We start from the raw sequence: 20646 nt of genomic DNA, 5'->3' as shown, positions 1-20646 counted from the left end.
AGCACAGATAATCAAGAATGCAAAATAAAAAGCAAAAAAAAAAAAAAAAGCTGTACAAAAGCTATCCAAGACAGAAGCCATCCTAGTAGCGATACCCTCTACCCTGGAAGCCCCGTCCCCCATCAAATAAGCTTCTTCCTCTTCTTCAGCTGCTACCCCATTGCCAGACAGGCTTGCCAGAAGCTATTAGTTTAGAGCCTGACATCTTCGGGAAAGGGAACACTTAATTGCTTTCTGAAGTCATTCAGATTCCTGGGATTTACGGTTCGCAAGTCTAGACGGTCCTCTTTTAGTGGCAGTTTGCCCCTTGGAAGGAAGGTGTGGATCCGTCCGGACTCCTACCCCACACCCCTGGAAGAGCTCACTCCCGATCGGCTCCTATCCTGGGGGGCTGACAGCGTAAGGCTCCGCCTTGCCCTGGAGATTCTCCGTACAGTGGTACCTCAGGTTAAGAACTTAATTCGTTCCGGAGGTCCATTCTTAACCTGAAACTGTTCTTAACCTGAAGCACCACTTTAGCTAATGGGGCCTCCTGCTGCGCCGCTGAAGCACAATTTCTGTTCTCACCCTGAAGCAAAGTTCTTAACCCGAGGTACTAGTATTTTCCGGCATATAAGACGACTGGGCGTATAAGACGACCCCCAACGTTTCCAGTTAAAATACAGAGTTTGGGATATACTCGCCGTATAAGACTACCCCTCTTCCAATGCACACCAAATAAAAATTTAAAAAACCAGTCTCTAGTCCGGCTCGGAAATCCGCTCCACTTCCCAGTGGCCGGGGGCTTCTGGGGCCAATTTTCAAGTGTATTTCTGCTTCATCTAGAGAGCTTGGTGTCCTCTAATTTAATTTGTTGTCGTTTTGTCCTTTGGTGGGGAGTTGCTGCAGGAGCTGCTGCTGAGGCGGTGTATAAGACGACCCCCGACTTTTGAGAAGGGTTAAAAAGTAGTCTTATACACCAGAAAATACAGTATTTCTGAGTTAGCAGAGTCTGTAACCTGAAGTGTCTGTAACCTGAGGTACCACTGTATTTCTGTCAAGACGTCCACCGCTTCTCTACAAGTCCTGCTGAGTTTTGTGCCCCAGGCCACACACAGGAGTACAACGTGGATTTTGCTCGGCTCTTGAGCTCTCTGCTGCTTGAAATTGGACCCTCTGTGCCGCGAAACACGGGGCGTTGCCTCTTGGTTCCATCTGCATTACAGCCGGACTCCAAAGTTGCTGTGACAACCAATGTGGCCAAGGCTCATTTCACACAAGGTTGAGCTAGGTCCTTCCGACTTTTATTTGCTCAGGGAACCAACCTGACATAATGTGCCTGTCCCTATCGGATTAGCTTGCTTCCTCTTCCCCAAAATAGACCATACGCTGGTGCCCATTGGGAACAGTAGGGTGGAAGCTGGGGAGACTAACGTCGCCAGAGACACCTGAGTCTAAGTCTGTCCCCATCCTTTTCCACGCTGAATGCTACAAGGGCAACACAGACGGAGGAGGAGGAAACTGAAAGTGTCCCCGTCTGAAAAAATGGGGGAGGCAGTGTGGTACAGTGGTTAGTGCTGGACTAAGACCTGAGAGACCAAGGTTCGAATCCAACCCACGGAGGGAGGGAATGTGAGTGACTGGCCCAAGACTGATACTGGAGATGCAAGATTCAAAACCAGGGTTGTCCTGAGCCATGGTTCAGACTTTACACTGAGCCGTAATACTGCACCAGCTCTCACCTTGACAAGGTAGGGTTCATTAGGCTAAAATGGTCTATTCAGGCCACTAGACCGCAACCAGCCTACACCCTAGAGCAGTGTTGGTGCTGACCTTTAAAGCCCTAAACGGCCTCGGTCCAGTATACCCGAAGGAGCGTCTCCACCCCCATCGTTCTGCCCGGACACTGAGGTCCAGCTCCGAGGGCCTTCTGGCGGTTCCCTCACTGCGAGAAGCCAAGTTACAGGGAACCAGGCAGAGGGCCTTCTTGGTAGTGGCGCCTGCCCTGTGGAACGCCCTCCCACCAGATGTCAAAGAGAACAACAACTACCAGACTTTTAGACGACATCTGAAGGCAGCCCTGTTTAGGGAAGCTTTTAATGTTTGCGGCATTATTGTATTTTAATATTTTGTTGGAAGCCGCCCAGAGTGGCTGGGGAAACCCAGCCAGATGGGCGGGGTATAAATAATAAATTATTATTATTATTATTCAGCAATCTTTTTCAGCCGTGGGCCGGTCCACTGTCCCTCAGACCATGTGGTGGGACGGACTGTATTTTTTGGGGGGAAATGAACAAATTCCTATGCCCCACAAATAACCCAGAGATGCATTTTAAATAAAAGGACACATTCTACTCATGTAAAAACACGCTGATTCTCGGACTGTCTGCGGGCCGGATTGAGAAGGCAATTGGGCCGCAACTGGCCCCCAGGCCTTAGTTTGTCTACCTCTGCCCTAGAGGACAGCAGCACTTTTTTAATTTGCAGAGCGTTCTCACAGATATCCTGTGTCAGAAAGTGGATCCAGTTATTTCTGTTTTTCAGGCACTTCCCTCCATGCCTCTCTACAGCAGAGGGGCAGAGCGTCTGTTTTGCATCCAGAAGGTCTTGGGTTCGAGTCCTGGTCTGACTTAGTATAAGGCATCATCCTGTTCTCCTTGTCTTCTTTGAAAAACCCTTCTGAGCGCTGGAAGGCAGGCAGCATACTCCTCTCTAGAGCTAAGGACCACAGCCTGCCCCTATATATTTTAACCCAGAGCCCCCCTGTCCAGCTAGGGCACTGGGTGCAAACAACAGCTGCCCAGAGAAATGACACTTGGCTGACGTTGTTCCAAGGCCTTTGCTGCAACCCTGGGTAATGTGATATAGACGAAGCTCTAAGAGGAAGGCAGAGAGCAAGATAAATCAGGATTAGACAAGAGGGAGAGTGCCAAGCCTAGAAAGACGCCTTCCTTCAATGACACCCCAAGACACACACACACACACACACACACACACACACACACACACTGCCCCTAGCTGGGTTCTTGCAGGCCGCTGCAGTTTTCACAAGGATGAAAAAGACTCAGAAGGAGATAACTGGGATTAACTGGGATTCACTCGTGGGTTAGGTTTGAGCCCAGTGAACACCTGCAATTTTCAACCTACTGCGTTTTGCATAAACCAGTTCCAAATTCCATTACACTTGTCCACGCAAAGTCTACGCCTGTGAGCAATCCACTCGCAGGTGGGCAAGCATAGTGAGGTCTTCGGTCCATTGGCTAAACGGAGCCGTACATTTATCTTTCTTTGTTTTCGTACTATAATTTTTTTATTCCGTTTCTAAAATTTCGCCATTTGACTTCCAATAATTTGCATAGTTCCACAAATTGACTTCCCACCCTCATCACAGGGTTTTTGTTCAAACCCTTTTTCTACCGCGTTACAGATCAAACGCTTTTACAGAAACCCTTCTAATGCCATTTCTTAATCATTTACATTTATCTTTCTAATACAGCAGTTATCAGTCTTTTGGACATAATGTTAACTGTTAATGGTTTTCGTGATATATACCTTTTGTTTTTTCCTTCCTTCCTTCTTTCTTTTTCAAACCCCTTTTTATGTGTTGTGTTTATTTTTTTAAAGAAATGAAAGAGCCCTACAGCCTCTCCCTTTCCAGTCCATGAAAACACACATTGGGGAGAGGAGAGTCTCCAGGCCCTAAGATCCAACTTCAAAGCAAACTTGAGGCTTGGAACTTCTTTTAGTTTTAGTTTTAGTTTAGTTTTAACCCCACTGCTTGCACCCCATCTGCAGAGACCGGGAGCCTGGCGGTGGAAGCGATATCAGCCCTGAAACTAAGACGCGCAGACCCTTGCCAGAAATTCCCATTTCCTGGGTGGCCACCCACAACCCGGGCAGCTATTTGGCGACTGAGCTCAAGTAGCAGGGGGAGAGGTATCATATAAGAAGAGTGTGGCATTTATTTCTGTCTTATTTTAAATTAAAGCATTGTTATCCGTTTCAAGCCTCTGAGGTACAGAGCCTATAACTTGGTGGCTCTCCAACTTTTCCCTCTGGGACACACTTCCAGAACAAAAATTGGTTCGCGCCACACCAATATTTTTTTAATTGCTAAAAAATACATTGGAAAGCAAAAAAAGAAACCACTCCTGGCAGGGCTTGATTTATAACACAGAACGCAGCTACTTTATAATATGATCGTGGGACACCCAGCAAGAATAAAACAATGCAGCTACATGTGAACCCAAATCAATCCCTTAATAGAATATTGATTGTCCTCGAATCTCACAGTCGCGTTTGCCAAACTCTCCTGCCACACCCTTTGAAAACCACTGCTGTAAAATAATTATGAAATTAATTATGCTGTAAAATAATTATGAAATTACTGGCAGAATCCGTGACCAGGGAGAAGAATTGATGGAAGAGGATTGGAAAAAGTTCAAGAACTACCTACAAAAATATTGTAAAATGTTTGAGTGTTAAAATGATGTGGGATGTGAAGGTAACATGGCATTTGGGATATGGTTAAAAGAGTTATGAAAAGAAGAATTTTAATAAGGAGGGGGTATGACTAGAATAATATTATGTCAAAGTATATAAGGTGGAGTAAAGGATCAAGATAAGGGAAATTAGAGACATAATAAGTGGAAATATATAATTATAAACGAGGTTGGAAATGGGTTAGAATTTGCTGAATCTGACGGAGTAAAGAGGAATACAAAAAAGGGAGATGTGAGGAGGTCAGGAAAGAGGGATATGGAATTTTGAAATTTAAAAGTGGAATTTTTTCCCCCTTCTTTTTCTTGTTATTTTTTGTCTGTTGATTTGTTTTTGTTTTGTTATATGTGATGTACGTTTTGTAAAACTTTAATAAACATTAAAAAAAAAAATTATGAAATTAATTAGGTGAAATTATGCTGCAGGGCCAGGCGACAAGTCGCCCTCTGACGTTGTCATCTCACCACAGCACCCGTCACTGAGGCCTAACGAGAACTGCCCGCCTTATGCAGGTGCCTGGAAATAATTCCAGGCCTTCTGAGAAGGGAGTGGTACCTGGAAGGATTGCATTTATGCATTTGAAATATTTGTTCAGCCCTCCGGATGCTGGGTCCCCAGCGCTGAGCCTCGAATCTGTTCCCCGTTCTCTACAGACCCTCAGAGGTGCACCCAATGTCCGCTGGCTCCATTAATACATGCAGAAAATAGTCGTCCTCAGCAAATATTGGTTAGACAGCTCCAGACTGTATTTTCTACCTCGTTCCCCACCCCCACCCCAAAAAAGAAGGCCAGCCATAAAACGATGCTTTAAATTTACATCTGCACACCAGAAATAGACCCGGGCAGAACTTTTCGGATGGGGAGGCTGGGTCCCAATAGCTCAGGTTTGTGGTTTGCTGGCCGCAGATGTTTTAAAAGGCAACATAATGATCCACTGCGAGAGAAAATAGGACAGAGCTATTTTTTAAAAGGCGAACAAGTGACAGTAAATCCTGTGTTTGTGCAAGAGGCTTATCCCCAGCACAAGGACTGCTTAAAAAAAAAAGAGAGAGAGACTTGGAAAAGCTTGATAAATGTTCCTTATTTTTAGTTGGCCTCCCGAAAAACATCTGCAAATCGAAGAGCGTCACAGGAGAAGGAAGAAACGCCACGCTGCTGCAGGATTATATATTCATTTACTTGCAATATTCCTGTATTGCCTAATAACAAACAAGTGGCTGGACGGGGCTTAGTCTTAAGTCACTGGAAGTCATAATTGTCCATTATAAGCAGAGTGTATGTCTCCCCTCCCATCTACCCCAAAGCCTCTCGCTGTATGTCTGAGATTAGAGGACAAAGAAAGGGTTTCAAAGTCACAGGCAGTGTTAGAAACTCAGCTATATAAGCTAGGTGCCAAATGGACTAGGCGACCCTCAAGAGTCCCTTTCAAAGCTAAAATTCTACGATTCTATGATCTCAACCACGTTGCTTGATGTAGCTTGCTCTTCCAACAATTCAGTTGTATGCAAGAAGGAGAAACACACACAGAGGAAATAGTATTAAGGCAGAGATTTTTAAACTGAGGCCGCCAACTCAGAAATCTCTTTGCAGTCGCAACTGCACCCATGCCAGTAGCAAAACGTGCCTGGCAAATTTATAACACAGGCCATAGGGTGCAGAGTTTAGCAGGAGCTCGGCCCCAGCACCTAGCTTTTAAATAAATATGTAAATAAAGCACCGACTGTTGCTAAGCCCATTTATGCTGTCTTCCAAACTTCCATCCACTCCCAAAGGTAAGCACTACACCTCTGGGAATGGATGGAGCCAGGTGAGCAGGAAATCTGAACCAGCCCCATGAGAATGCAGTTTATTGGTAGTATTCCATTCAATACTCCAGACTTTGCCCCAGAGTGATGGCTAACAGGCCTAGGGCAACAAAAAGAGAAAAAGGTAAAAGGTAAAAGACACCTGGACAGTTAAGTCCAGTCAAAGGCGACTATGGGGTTGTTGCGCTCATCTTTCAGGCCGAGGGAGCCAGTGTTTGTCCACAGACAGCTTTCCAGGTCATGCGGCCAGCAGGACTAAACCGCTTCTGCTGCAATGGGACACAGTGACGGAAACCAGAGCGCATGGAAATGCCGTTTACTTTCCTGCCATTTTTGTTGTTTAGTCGTTTAGTCGTGTCCGACTCTTCGTGACCCCATGGACCAGAGCATGTCAGGCACTCCTGTCTTCCACTGCCTCCCACAGTTTGGTCAAACTCATGCTGGTAGCTTTGAGAACACTGTTCAACCATCTCGTCCTCTGTCATCCCCTTCTCCTTGTGCCCTCCATCTTTCCCAACATCAGGGTCTTCTCCAGGGAGTCTTCTCTTCTCATGAGGTGGCCAAAGGACTGGAGCCTCAGCTTCAGGATCTGTCCTTCCAGTGAGCACTCAGGGCTGATTTCCTTAAGAATGGATAGGTTTGATCTTCTTGCAGTTCATGGGACTCTCAAGAGTCTCCTCCAGCACCAGAATTCAAAAGCACCAATTCTTTGGCGATCAGCCTTCTTTATGGTCCAGCTCTCACTTCCATACATCACTACTGGGAAAACCATAGCTTTAACTATACAGACCTTTGTTGGCAAGGTGATGTCTCTGCTTTTTAAAATGCTGTCTAGGTTTGTCACTGGCGTGCTTTCAAACTGCTAGGTTGGCAGGGGCTGGGACAGAGCAACGGGAGCTCACCCTGTCTTGGGGATTCGAACCGCCAACCTTCCGATCGGCAAGCCCAAGAGGCTCAGTGGTTTAGACCACAGTGCCACCCGCATCCCTAAAAAGAGAAAGCAAGCTGCCCCAGACCATCAGCACAGAAAACAGGGCAACCCACCTGCAATTGTCATATGACTGTTCAGTTCCAGCCCTCAACCTGGCAAATAAGGACTTGGGACCCTGTTGAACCACGTGCCTCAGGGGGGCTGAGGTGCACTTTGGACAGCAGCAAATCACACCTGCCAGGAAGATTCAGGGCCGTACGACCCCAAAGCCAGGCTGCAACCCTTGTATTCAAAAGCAGAAAAGAATTGGCTGAATTAGCCTGAAGCTAAGCTGGCAGAGCCTAGGACTTGCCGATCAGAAATTCGGCGGTTCGAATCCCCGCAACGGGGTGAGCTCCCGTTGCTCGGTCCCAGCTCCTGCCAACCTAGCAGTTCAAAAGCACGTCAAAGTGCAAGTAGATAATTAGGTACTGCTCCGGCGGGAAGGTAAACGGCGTTTCCGTGCGCTGCTCTGCTTCGCCAGAAGCGGCTTAGTCATGCTGGCCACATGACCCAGAAGCTGTACACCGGCTCCCTTGGCCAATAAAACGAGATGAGCACTGCAACCCGAGTCAGCCAGAACTCGACCTAATGGTCAGGGGTCCCTTTACCTTTTAAGATGGCAGAGTGTCAGACTCTTAATCTCAGGATTGTAGGCTTGAGCCCACATTGGGTAAAAATATTTCTGCCTTACACGGGGGGGGGGTGTGTGTGAATTAGTTGGTCCCTTCCAACTCTACAATTCTATGATTCTAAGACAAAACAAACTAACCGGATGAAAGGTGAACATTTAAGGCACACGTTTCTGACACGATGCAGAAAGCATACCCGGGCAGAGTTTTGTAGTACAGTGGTACCTTGGTTTAAGAACAGTCCGGTTTAAGAACGATTTGGTTTACAATCTCCGCAAAACTGGGAATAGTGTCTTGGCTTGAGAACTTTACCTCGGTCTAAGAACGGAATCCGAACGGTGGAAGGGCACCGTTGGTAGAAGGCCTCATTAGGGAAAGCGCGCCTCGGTTTAAGAACGATTTTGGTTTAAGAACAGGCTTCCGGAACGGACTAAGTTCGTAAACCAAGGTACCACTGTAAATGTTTGTTAAAAACAAACCAGATAGGGGAAACTGCGTCATCTCTATAGCAGTGAATTGAAATGGATTCCAAATATATTTTCCCAGAACTGGAAGCCCACACAGCAAAAGCCACATGGTGATCAGTTCCTTGTAACAGAAAGCCTAATTTTTCTGTCATTCTCTCATACTGAACTGCTCTTTGGAAAGAGTTCTCTAAAATCAGAATAAAGCTGGCATTCAAGAATATAGTGGGGCAACCCTACTCACTAAATCTGCTGCCCCACAGATACATAATCCCTCTTGGACTGGGATGCCCCCAGATCTCCCCAGTTGAACCTTTGATTCCATCTGTTCAAAACAAGAGTCTGGCAAAAGCTTTTTGGCGTTGCATTTTTGAGGGGAACAACAGGTTATTTCTCATGGTGATGATGATGCTTTTAACTTGTTAACCGATGTAAAATACTTGGTGGAAATGACCACTATGTCAATTTAGTACACCTAGTACCGTTTGTCTACAGAAGCTTTTGGTTATAATTCCAAATGAATTCGGTGCCTGCACTGAGAAGCCATATTACAACAGTAAACCTCAACATTTAAAAAAACCTACCCAAAGCTAGCACCACTCACCCCTCAAGGTGACCTTAAGTAGCCTACCTTCCTGTGTTAGAAACTCAGATATATAAGCTGGGTGCAGAAAGACTCCTTAAACCAGGCATGGCCAAACTTGGCCCTCCAGCTGTTTTGGGACTACAACTCCCATCATCCCTAGCTAACCGGACCAGTGGTCAAGGATGATGGGAACTGTAGTCCCAAAACAGAATGTCTAGTTGCCGTTTTGGAGCCAAACGGCTCGAAAGCCTTATTTTTCAAACGATGGACTGACTGTGATTGATTCTCAGTTAAATGTCTGGTTAGTTTGGAGGACTAACTTGAGCTAGCTGAAGAGCTTTGAGAACTGAAAGAAGAAAAGTCACTTGATCCAGGGCCAACATATATATAGGCCCATTCTGACCTCTTTTCCTTAGTGGTGACTGTTTCTGCACAGGCTGCACAGAAAACGCATTTTGGTTCCAGAAATTCATCCTGATTGTATAGATAAAATATAGCTGATAGAATTCTATAGGGTGGGGTGTTAAGTGTGTGAAAACAGTCCCGATCCAATGATCCCCAGATGGTGGAGACATCCTGGTGCCCAGTCATCTTCACTTGGTCACAAGTGGTTGAAAACCAGGTGCAAAATGCGCCTGGCTAATTTCGAAGACTGCTGCCTTCACCTGTTTGGATTATTCTGATTATTCAGGAGTTAAACTGCCCAACATGTATGAGTCCAGAGGTAGCCTCAACACCTTATTTTGTGCAATCTGGGGATAAACAGAGAGCAAAGGCCAAAGATAAGTGGCCAGACCTGTGAGTCAGTAGGACAAAAAGAATAGAGGGTGACTTTTTCTTGGTTTTTCTGACATGGCCAAGAAGCCACAGCAGATAGGATGAAGGAAACGTGTCTAAGCAGCCACTGGTGACTTAAGAATCCTCAAGTATCATCTTTATTTGGACTGCTAGAGGACTAGGAGGTTCCCAGAGACATTAATAATAATAATAATAATAATAATAATAATAATAATAATAATAATTTTTATTTATACCCCGCCCTCCCCAGCCAAGGCCGGGCTCAGGGTGGCTAACAAGCAATAATAAAAACAAGTTGAATGAATACAACTTAAAAACAAAATTAAAATACAACATTAAAATATTGAAACATTAAATATTAAAATGTATTCTCATCAAGAAAAGAGAGGGAGGGAATGACATTGGCTCCAAGCCAAAGGCCAGGAGGAACAACTCTGTCTTACAGGCCCTGCGGAAAGAAATCAGATCCTGCAGGGCCCTGGTCTCATGAGGCAGAGCGTTCCACCAGACCGGGGCCAGTGTTGAAAAGGCCCTGGCTCTGGTTGAGGCTCATCTGACTTCCTTAGGGCCCGGGACCTCTAGGGTGTTGCTATTTATGGACGTTGAGGCTCTCCGTGGAGCATACCGGGAGAGGCAGTCCCGTAGGTACGAGGGTCCTAGGCTGTGAAGGGCTTTAAAGGTCAAAACCAGCACCTTAAATCCGACCCTGTACTCCACCGGGAGCCAATGCAGCTGGAAAAGCACTGGGTGAATATGCTCCCATGGCAGAGACCCCGTGAGGAGCCTTGCTGCAGCATTCTGGACCCGCTGGAGCTTCTGGGACAGCTTCAAGGGCAGTCCCACGTAGAGCGAATTACAGTAGTCAAGCCTGGAGGTGACCATCGCATGGATCACTGTGGCCAGGGCGGGGTGACCTGATATTGCGGTGACAATAAAGAAGAACAACAACAGAGTCCTATGGCACCTTCAAGTGTCATCTTCAGTTGGGTGTGTCTGTGCACGCTTATACAAAATGAAGAAATTGCCAGGTGCACAGTCTGTGTACAAGTTAAGCGCAGTGACAACTCAAGGCGACAGTACTTGGTGATAACACAATCTTCCTAGCTTTACTGTGCTTACTTAACGCTGTAGCGGGAGAGAAAACCTTGGACCTGATTGAGTCCTAAGTAAATAAAATCAAATTTACTGGTAAATTCCAATTCATCTATTTCAGCCTTTGAAGTCCCCCACCCACTGGAAAACAGTGCCTTTCAGGTGGGCGTCGGAGCGACAGTAAGAGATACGGGGCAGGAATAATTGGCAGTTCTCCAGACGGAAGAATGCAGAAAGTAGAATCCTCGAAGGATCAGTATTGGGAACCTGTTCTTTTAAACTTGTTCACACATGATCTAGAGTTCGGGGTGAGCAGTGAGGCAGCCAAGTTTGCTGGTGATACAAAATTGTTCGGGGTGGATAAAACACAAAGGAACCGAGGGAAGCTTCAAAGAGACCTTTCCAACCTGAGCGGATGAGCAGTAAAATTCAGTAAAACAAGCGTCTTAATATTAAATATCTTCATTTCACAAATATACTAATGGAGTCTGAACTGGCATGGAGTGAATTCCATGTTGGGAACCATGAGGAAAAGAGCTGAAAATAAAACTGCGGATATTATAACGCTGTTATAAAAAATCTATGGTACTATTGCATTTGGAATACTATGTATGGTTCTGGTCGCCTCAACTCAAAAAGGAGATTGTAGAGCTGGAAAAGGTTTGGGAAAGGGCAACCAAGATCATCAGAGGGGTGGAGAACACCACTGCCCGCCAAGGAAAAGCTTCAACATGCCACGGTGAAACAGGATAGAAAACCTTTTTCTCCCTCTCTCATAAGTCTAGAATTCATTGGAATACAGTGGTAGCTCGCAAGACGAATGCCTCGCAAGACGAAAAACTCGTAAGACGAAAGAGTTTTCCGTTTTTTGAGTCGCTTCGCAAGACGAAGTTCCCTATGGGCTTGCTTCGCAAGACGAAAACGTCTTGCGAGTTCTTGCGAGTTTGTTTCCTTTTTCTTAAAGCCGCCAAGTACCGTTAATAGCCGTGCTTCACAAGACGATAAATCCGCAAGACGAAGAAACTCGCAGAACGAATTAATTTCGTCTTGCGAGGCACCACTGTATTCAGAAAGTCCTCCTTCATGCAACACGTAGTTAAACTATGGAACTGCGCCCCTCAAGAGGTTGTGATGGCTGGCACGCTGGAAGCTGATATTTTCCTCGCAAAACAATCAATGGACATCAATAAAAAAACGATCACATTCAGAAGCCAGTCTTCCAGAGCGCTCTGCTTGCTGACCTGAAAGTCGGCGTTCTTCAAAGGGAGACCGCACGGAATCGCTGAACAAGGATTCACGAGGAAAGTTTGATTGAATTTATCCAGCCCTCAATCTAGCGCACGGCTTTGAAAGCGCACGCCACAATAAACATGTTTGTCTTTCAAGGTGCCGCAAGTTGAGCGTGCAAGTTCGTGTGTGTGTGCGCGCACTTGTAATAAATCAACCTAGCCACACCTCTGAAACTTGCCACAGCGCAGAGAAAAGTTCTGCTTCTTTCCCCGTTTTTTGGCTGCAAAATGCAAACATCTGTAGAAAAGAAACGTTCATCTTCTCCTACCACATACACGTGAACCGCATCGGTGTAGTCAGGGCCCGGTGAACTGCAACGAGCCCTAGTCACTCTTGGAACGAGAAGAGCAAAACTTAAACATTAATAAATTTCCAAAATGCCAGCCTTGGCTGTCCTTCCTTTATTCTAACTCAATGCACCAATGACACATTACGTTTGGCCTTTCGTAATGACCTTAAGCAAACGAAGACATGCGTAAGACGCAACCAACTCCTTCATATTTGTATATTTTCTAGGCTAAAATGTGGCACTTGTCAACCTCCAGGCTTGCTCCCTACCTACTTATTCCCACATTGGCTACTGGGAGACTGGTTTGGAATGGAATGTTCACAAACATTCTAATCAAATATCCTTTATTAGGCACAGCATTAGGTATTAGGTACAGCAAACCACACATTATCGACACCATATGCAAATTGTGCAAAATACGAGCTCAGCATAGCAGGGTTTGTCCAAATCAGATCTTTAACTCCAGAGAAAATCAATTTGCATAAATAATACAACACAACACTACCACATCACCGATCAATTAAGAACCACTAAATCTCTTTATAGGATGCAGGTGGCGCTGTGGGTTAACCACAGAGCCTAGGACTTGCGGATCGGAAGGTTGGCGGTTCGAATCCCTGCGACGGGCTGAGCTCCCGTTGCTCGGTCCCTGCTCCTGCCAACCTAGCTGTTCAAAAGCACGTCAAAGTGCAAGTAGATAAATAGGTACCGCTCCGGCGGGAAGGTAAACGGCGCTTCCGTGTGCTGCTCTGGTTCACCAGAAGCGGCTTAGTCATGCTGGTCACATGACCCGAAAGCTGTACGCCGGCTCCCTCGGCTAATAAAGCGAGATGAGCGCTGCAACCACAGAGTCGGTCATGACTGGACCTAGTGGTCAGGGGTCCCTTTACTTTTAAATCTCTTTATAATGTATTTCTACATGGACAGCACTCAAAAATTCAGCCGCTATTAAACTAAATATTAAATAAGGGATATGAGTGGTTACATTTTGAAGAAATAATGGGAGGTGACATAAAAAAAAGATTACCGTATTTTTTGCTCTATAAGATTCACTTTTTCCCTCCTAAAAAGTAAAGAGAAATGTGTGTGCGTCTTATGGAGCGAATGCAGGCTGCGCAGCTATCCCAGAAGCCAGAACAGCAAGAGGGATCGCTGCTTTCGCTGCACAGCGACCCCTCTTGCTGTCCTGGCTTCTGAGATTCAGAATATTTTTTTTTCTTGTTTTCTTCCTCCAAAAACTAGGTGCGTCTTGTGGTCTGGTGCGTCTTATAGAGCGAAAAATACGGTAGGGGCCAAGATACAGCCTTGCCTAACATTCTACCTGCTTCAGGGAAGGGTGTCAGCAGAAGCACTGCAAGCAGATATTGCTGCTTCTGTGAGGGAAGGGGGAAAGTCATTTCGGCTGGGAGAAACCTGGAAACAGGAGACCCTATGCCCTTTCGCAATTCCAGAGCAGGGAAGTGGTCCTAAGCAGGCAGAGAGACTGAACGCCGAGCGGTGGAGTGGAAAGGAGTCCTAGATGGCAGAGAGGTAACAGGCAAGGTGCCCAGAGTGGTGAAGCAGGATAAAGAGCAGGAACTTGGGGAAGAATGGGTGGAGACAGAGGTCTGAAGGAAAGAGGGAATACTGAGCTGAAGCAGGGAGGCAGGAATTGGACAGGTAAAATTATGGAGGGTGGGAGAATATGACTGGGGGAACCAAGGAGGGAGGATGGTGAATTGCTGAGAGGGCTGCATGTTACATCCTGGTTCGTGCTAACCAGCCTGATCTTTGGCTGCAGGACTGATTAGACTGTTTAATAAATGCAAGAGAAAGCCTACATTTTAAATAACATTTTGTTCTCACTGGGACGCGGGTGGCGCTGTGGGTTAAACCACAGAGCCTAGGACTTGCCGATCAGAAGGTCGGCGCGACGGGTGAGCTCCCGTTGTTCGGTCCCTGCTCCTGCCAACCTAGCAGTTCGAAAGCACGTCAAAGTGCAAGTAGATAAATAGGTATCGCTCTGGCGGGAAGGTAAACGGCGTTTCCGTGCGCTGCTCTGGTTTGCCAGAAGCGGCTTAGTCATGCTGGCCACATGACCCGGAAGCTGTACGCCGGCTCCCTCGGCCAATAAAGCGAGATGAGTGCCCGCAACCCCAGAGTCAGTCACGACTGGACCTAATGATCAGGGGTCCCTTTAACTTTACCTTTGTTCTCACTGAAAGGCTGAGGGATGGAAACAATGTTCAGTAGAGGGTGACTCTTCTACTGGGCTCTTAAGGACAGAATCACAGAACTACAAAGATGGAAGGGACCACAAGAGTCATCTAGTCCAGCCCCCTATAATGCAGGAATCTTTTGCCCAACAAGGAACTCGAACCCATGACTCGAGTCTCATGCTCTACCACATGGGTAGGCAAACGAAGGCCCAGGGGCCGGATCCAGCCCAATCGCTTTCTCTATCCAGCCCGCGGACGGTCTGGGAATCAGTGTGTTTTTACATGAGTAGAATGTGTGCTTTTATTTAAAATGCATCTCTGGGTTATTTGTGGGGCATAGGAATTTGTTCATTTTTTTTTCCTTTTCAAAATATAGTCCGGCCCCCCACAAGGCCTGAGGGACAGTGGACTGGCCCCCTGCTGAAAAAGTTTGCTGACCCCTGCTCTACCAGCTGAGCCACTCTGAATATATAGGGTTGTTCTACTCAAGAGTGGACCTGTTGAACTTAACATACCCAAGTTATTTATGCCTTCCAGGGCTTTTTTTCCAGCCAGAACCCACAGGAACTCAGTTCCGGCCACCTCTCAAGGAGAACAAGGAGAGGACAAGGGAGGCTTTCATGGTGAGCTCTGGCGCCTCTTTTTCTAGAAAAATAGCACCGGTGCCTTCTAATTTCAAAAGGTCTACTCGGGAGTAGAACTAATCTCGGCCAGAGCATGTTTTTAAAAATCTTCTGTTCAGATAACTTAGGTTGGTACACAGACATTTGAATTTCCCAGAAAACTCAGTCAAGCGGAAGGCAGTTTCAAATTAGGATTAGAAAAATATTTCAACTTCTTAGGCAGAAGTGCAAAAAGTTCTAGTGCCTGAACAAGCAACTTCCTAGGATTTCTCTAGCTCTGAGTGGGTCTCGTTTGCTACCTATCCTTAGAGAAAAGCTTTCATAACATTCTCTACACTTTTTTAAAACTGGGGATGGTGTGTAATTTTTCCATTTTTGGAAACACAATAAAAAATTCTGCCCTTTCTCGCACCTGTTCCAACCACACACAAACACACACACACATTTCCCAAAGCACTGAGGGAGGCAGGAGACTCTGTCTGCCTCATACACCTTTATGGCACATGATCGATTTTGCAGTGCCAAGCAAGTCACATTGAACTCTTCCAAATTAATCCCTCTGGCAAACACAGCCTGCACAAAAGCGGCAGCCAGCTCCATTGCCTTCCCTTCCTCTCCATGCCATCATCAAGTCCTGCAGCCCTGATGCAGTGGCAAAGCCCAGGTTGCTGCCATCTCCCCATGCCAGTCCATAAGCAAGGAAAGCTGTGCCAACGAAACAGCCTCACTCAAAATCATCACAGAACAGCAACAACTTTAGTCTCAGCTCGCGTCCGGCCTCAGCTTTAAAGCCAGCATCCAAAACTGGGCTCAGCCCTGAAAAAATGTGACAATGCAGGTGTGCCTCTGAGCATATGCAGAGTGTATTTCCAATGATCATGTAGATTTGAGAACTATACCTCTGGAGGAAGAGAAGGCAAGAACTAAACATTGGTCCCTTTGGCTTTGGCAACACCCTTCCCCTCCCGCTCCATCACATCTGGAGGGAGAGGGCAAAGTTGGTTTCTCGTCTTCCAGAATAGCAACGAAGAGAACGAAAGCAGGCAGACAGCTACATCCCATGAGTCTGTGACCCAGCAATAGCATCTGTACCCGGCAGCCAGTAAAGAAACCTGCAATTCCCCTCTGAGATGCACAACAGAAGCCCATACAACAATTTGCTGTGCAGAAGACATGTTATTATTTTGTGATATTGCCTGCCCTCCTTTTTTCATAACCAGCCAAGCAGGCAGGTTTTCTTCAAGGGGGGGGGTGTGTGCTCCTGTTCCTCTCCATCACCTCATCTGGACCAGAGCTCCACTGGTTCTCCCTCCCAACCAAGATGAGCAGAAGAAGCCAGAAATTCTCACCTTGGTCCCACAGAGTATGTAAGTCTCTAACAGTGTTCTCCCTACAACCACTCGCCCCCCAATTTCTAATTTATTGAACCCCTCTTTTTAGAAACACGCTTATTGGATGCAGTACCTGTCATTTTCTAGTTTATATATATATATATATTTGACCCAAGCTTGGCATTCTGTTTCCTGGAATGAACGAACGACCGAAGCAGTGATTCACTTGGGTGACTTTCACGCCTAACAGCTAGAGCTCTTTTTCCAACACTTAGCAGAATTTTCTGTTCTGAAATCACCGGAATGAACTAAGCCCATATAAATCGACGAACCACAAGTACCAGACTCCAGAGAAGGGGCATAAAGAAAGAAAACAATGGTGGAACAATATAGCAAGTCCTAAACAGAGCTGTGCCAGCTGACATTAAGAAAGCGAGGAAGATTTAAGTGAGGAAAATTTAAGTCACCGGTCAAGGGGTCTCAGAGCTTCAGACACCCTGAAATTCAACACCTTTCACATTCACACTGCACATTGAAAGCACATTCTTTCCCCAAAAATATCCTGGGGAATGCCGTTTGTTAAGGGTGCTGGGAATTGTAGCCCGGAGAAGGGTAAACTGCGGTTCCCAGAGGTTGTGCTCTTGTGGCACCGCTATTTTCTCTCCCTACACTTGAGCGCGGGTGGAGCTGTGGGTTAAACCACAGAGTCTAGGACTTGCCGATCAGAAGGTCGGCGGTTTGAATCCCCATGACGGGGTGAGCTCCCGTTGCTTGGTCCCTGCTCCTGCCCAGCTAGCAGTTCGAAAGCACGTCAAAGTGCAAGTAGATAAATAGGTACCACTCCGGCGGGAAGGTAAACGGTGTTTCCGTGCGCTGCTCTGGTTCACCAGAAGCGGCTTAGTCATGCTGGCCACATGACCCAGAAGCTGTACGCCGGCTCCCTCGGCCAGTAAAGTGAGATGAGCGCCGCAACCCCAGAGTCGGTCACGACTGGACCTAATGGTCAGGGGTACCTTTACCCTTTACCTTACACTTGAGCTCCCCAAAAGAGAGGGGCTGCGTCTCGGACACTCCCTGAGCCTCAAAGCCCTTCAAAACCCTAAGGATGTTAATGTTTAAGTTAAATTTTATAAGAACTGTGATTTGGAAAACCGTTAAAAGGACATGCAATGAAATTCAACCAAGGAGAAGCGAGGAAGTCCCTTAACAATGTTAACAAGTGTTATTTTCAATAAGGCTATGATTTATGTTTGTTTGTCTTATAATGTTGTGAAAACCAAAAAAAAAAAAAAAAATCAAAAACAAAACCCTAATTGGCTAAGTCGCGGCCGCAGCTGGTGGGAATTCACTCTGCACGCGCTCAGAGGCGCTCTTCTTCCTTCGCGCCTCTTCCCCTACTCCAGCAAATCCCAGAGGCTGAGCCTCTAAAGGCGACGGCTGAAACCAAAGCGGGACCCCCCAAAAAACGGGACCCCCCCACCGGTTGCTGACCAACCTGCAGCTCGCACCAGGCCACCTCGACGGTGGTCTCGGTGTCCAGCCCCTTGTAGACGGTCTTGAAGGAGCCGCGTCCGATCTCGATGTCGAACTTGAGGAAGCGTCCGTCGGGGGACGTGGCCACGGCGCGCGTCTCGGCCTCTTCGTTCTCCTCCTGCTCCCAGTGATCGCGCTCGGTGGGCGGCTGCGACGGCGCGGCCTCGCGGGGGCTCTCGCTGCCCGCGGATCCCGGCGCGGCAGGAGCGCCGGAGGGAGGCGGCGGCAGCAGCGGCGGCGGCGGCGCCCCGGCCGGAGCTACCGCCGCCGCCTGCAGCTCCCGTCGGGGCGCGTCGGCGCCGTCGAAGCCCCTGAGCGCCGCCAGCTCGGCCGAGCTGCGGCGGCTGATCTTGTAGTTGGAGCCGCGGCGGCCGGACAGCCTGCGGCCGCGAAGGCGCGCGGCTTGGAGAGCCTCGTCGTCCACGCCGCAGCCGGCCGGGTCCGCCGCCCCGTCGGGCTGGGCCACGAGCGCTCCGGCGCCCGAGCCGGGATCGGGAGCCCGCAGCATGAGCATCGGACGGCGAGGCGAGCCGAGGCACCCGGGACGGAGAAGGAGCGCCTGCCGACTGAGCCCGTGCGCCCTGCGGCCGCTACGTGCGCTCCGGAGACGGGAGCCGCGGCACCGCCCCCTCCAGGCACCGTCTTGCCGCCGCCTCCCCGCCTCTCCTCCGCCCGCCCTCCGGCGCCTTCCTCCGCCCACCGCCGCCCCTCTCCCAAGGTAGACAGCCGGCAGCTCCCCACACTCTACCGACGGCGCCGCTCCCCAAGCTGCCCAGGACGCGCCGCCGTCCAACTCCCCACGCGCGCCACCCGCCACCTCTCCAAGCTGGCGCGCCGATGCTTTTGCGCGCCCATCCTAGACGGGGAAAGTGGCGGCGAGGTTTCTTTCTTTTTTTAAAAAATAATAATTTTTATTAAGCTTCTTACAGATATAACACATATCACAACAAAAGAAAAACAGAAAAAAAGAAAAAAAGACAAGATCACAAATATAAACAAAATAGAGAGAAAAAAGAAAGTACCGGTAAAGTGGCGGCGAGGTTTCCACGCGAGTTTGGGGGCCGGGCGCGCGGGGGAGGGCTGTTTCTGGCAAGGGAAAGTGCTTGCTGCGCTCGCGCAAAAAAAAAGGAACCAAAATAAAAATCCAGGGCGCTTTCGTTGGGAAAAGCAAACCTCCTCAAACCCACAGTCGCCTTTTGCAGACGCTCCAAACGTCCCTGTTTTACAGAAGCCGCCCCAGTTTTTTTATTTGATCCCCCAATGTCCCATTTTTCCATAGGGTGTCTATTTTCATCATCCGAGAAACATTGGTGGAGATAAGTAACAAGACAGCCTTTAGAAGACACCTGAAGGCAGGGAAGTTTTTAAATGTTTAATTATGTTTTTATATGTGTTGGAAGTGGCCAGAGTGGCTGGGGCAACCTAGTCAGGCGGTGGGGTATAAATAAAATAAAATAATTAATAAAATAATGTGTTGGAAGCCGCCACTCTGAGTTGCTTCCAACACATAAAACATCATCATTCATCATCATCATTATTTTGGATGTCTCTTTTCATCGGAGAAATATTGGAGGGTATGGTAAGTGCTTGCTCTGCTTACAAAAAACCCCAAACCATTAAAATTAATGGTGCTTTCTGTGGGGAAGAGAGAGTGTTGAAATGCTTTGGTTGCGAAGCAAAGTCCGAGATACACTTAGCTGGGAGTAAATCCTGCTGGTTTCTGGAGTGATGTGCATGGGGTAAAGTTGCAGAGCTCCTAGGAACTTAGGGAGTTGCTAGTTTATACAAACTCATCGGTGGTTTTCTTCGCTGACTGGCAATGGCTTGCCGGGGTTTCAAGCAGGAATCTCTCCTCCCAGCCCTCCCTGGAGATACCAGAGATTAAATCGTTGACCTTCTACATGCATGGCAAGTGGTCTACCTCTGATCTTCTAGCTCAAAGCTCCTTGGCAGGAATCTGGGCTCACAAAGCAGATTTTCTCTCATCAAGAGGGCGACTCTCTTGCTTTTTCCGTTTCCCCCTGTAGCATGTAGCTTGGATCACTTGCTTGAGTTACTCGTGGCTACTGCCGTGCAATGGAAGGGGGAGGGTCAACCTGGTTGTTATGTACTGAGTTGAATAGGATCCAAAAGGCAGCAGTCTGATTGGTCCTAGAACAATAGGATTCAGAATGCAGCAGTCTGATTGGTCCTAGAACAATAGGATTCAGAATTCAGTGGTCTGATTGGTCCTAGAACAATAGGATTCAGAATGCAGCAGTCTGATTGGTCCTAGAACAATAGGATTCAGAATTCAGTGGTCTGATTGGTCCTAGAACAATAGGGTCCAGAATGCAGCAGTCTGATTGGTCCACAGGAGCCACACAATCCAGCTCCAGGTGGAAGTGAATCCGCAACCTGATTGGCTTACAAGAGAATCCCGGAATTAGCCAATCACGTGGGGCCCATTGTGTAAATAATGTATATAAAGCGGACATTCTGGGGGAACTTCCATTCCTCCTCACCACTATGAGCTGAGTAAAGAGCATGAAATCCACTCTTGTATATTTCACTGGT

General features: G+C 47.5%; 2 protein-coding genes across 5 annotated transcripts in view; one reads left to right on the top strand and one right to left on the bottom strand.

Moving 5' to 3' along the window:
* The window catches only part of WNK4 (WNK lysine deficient protein kinase 4), a 63077-nt gene extending 44770 nt beyond the window's left edge, over window positions 1-18307 (bottom strand). Inside the window, exon 1 of the mRNA XM_053361918.1 lies at window positions 18053-18307. The gene's annotated coding sequence lies outside the window, so the exon portion shown is untranslated. The remainder of the gene's footprint in view (window positions 1-18052) is intronic.
* Window positions 1492-20646, top strand: part of EZH1 (enhancer of zeste 1 polycomb repressive complex 2 subunit) — a 258699-nt gene continuing 239544 nt past the window's right edge. For all 4 annotated transcript variants that reach the window (XR_008327290.1, XM_053361928.1, XM_053361927.1 and 1 more), the window contains exon 1: window positions 1492-1497. The gene's annotated coding sequence lies outside the window, so the exon portion shown is untranslated. The remainder of the gene's footprint in view (window positions 1498-20646) is intronic.

The sequence above is a fragment of the Podarcis raffonei genome, chromosome 13 (genome assembly GCF_027172205.1).
Source record: "Podarcis raffonei isolate rPodRaf1 chromosome 13, rPodRaf1.pri, whole genome shotgun sequence".
In the NCBI taxonomy this organism is placed as follows: Eukaryota; Metazoa; Chordata; class Lepidosauria; order Squamata; family Lacertidae; genus Podarcis; species Podarcis raffonei.
The sequence above is the reverse complement of the archived record's forward strand: the minus strand, read 5'-3'. Positions and strand labels throughout refer to the sequence as shown.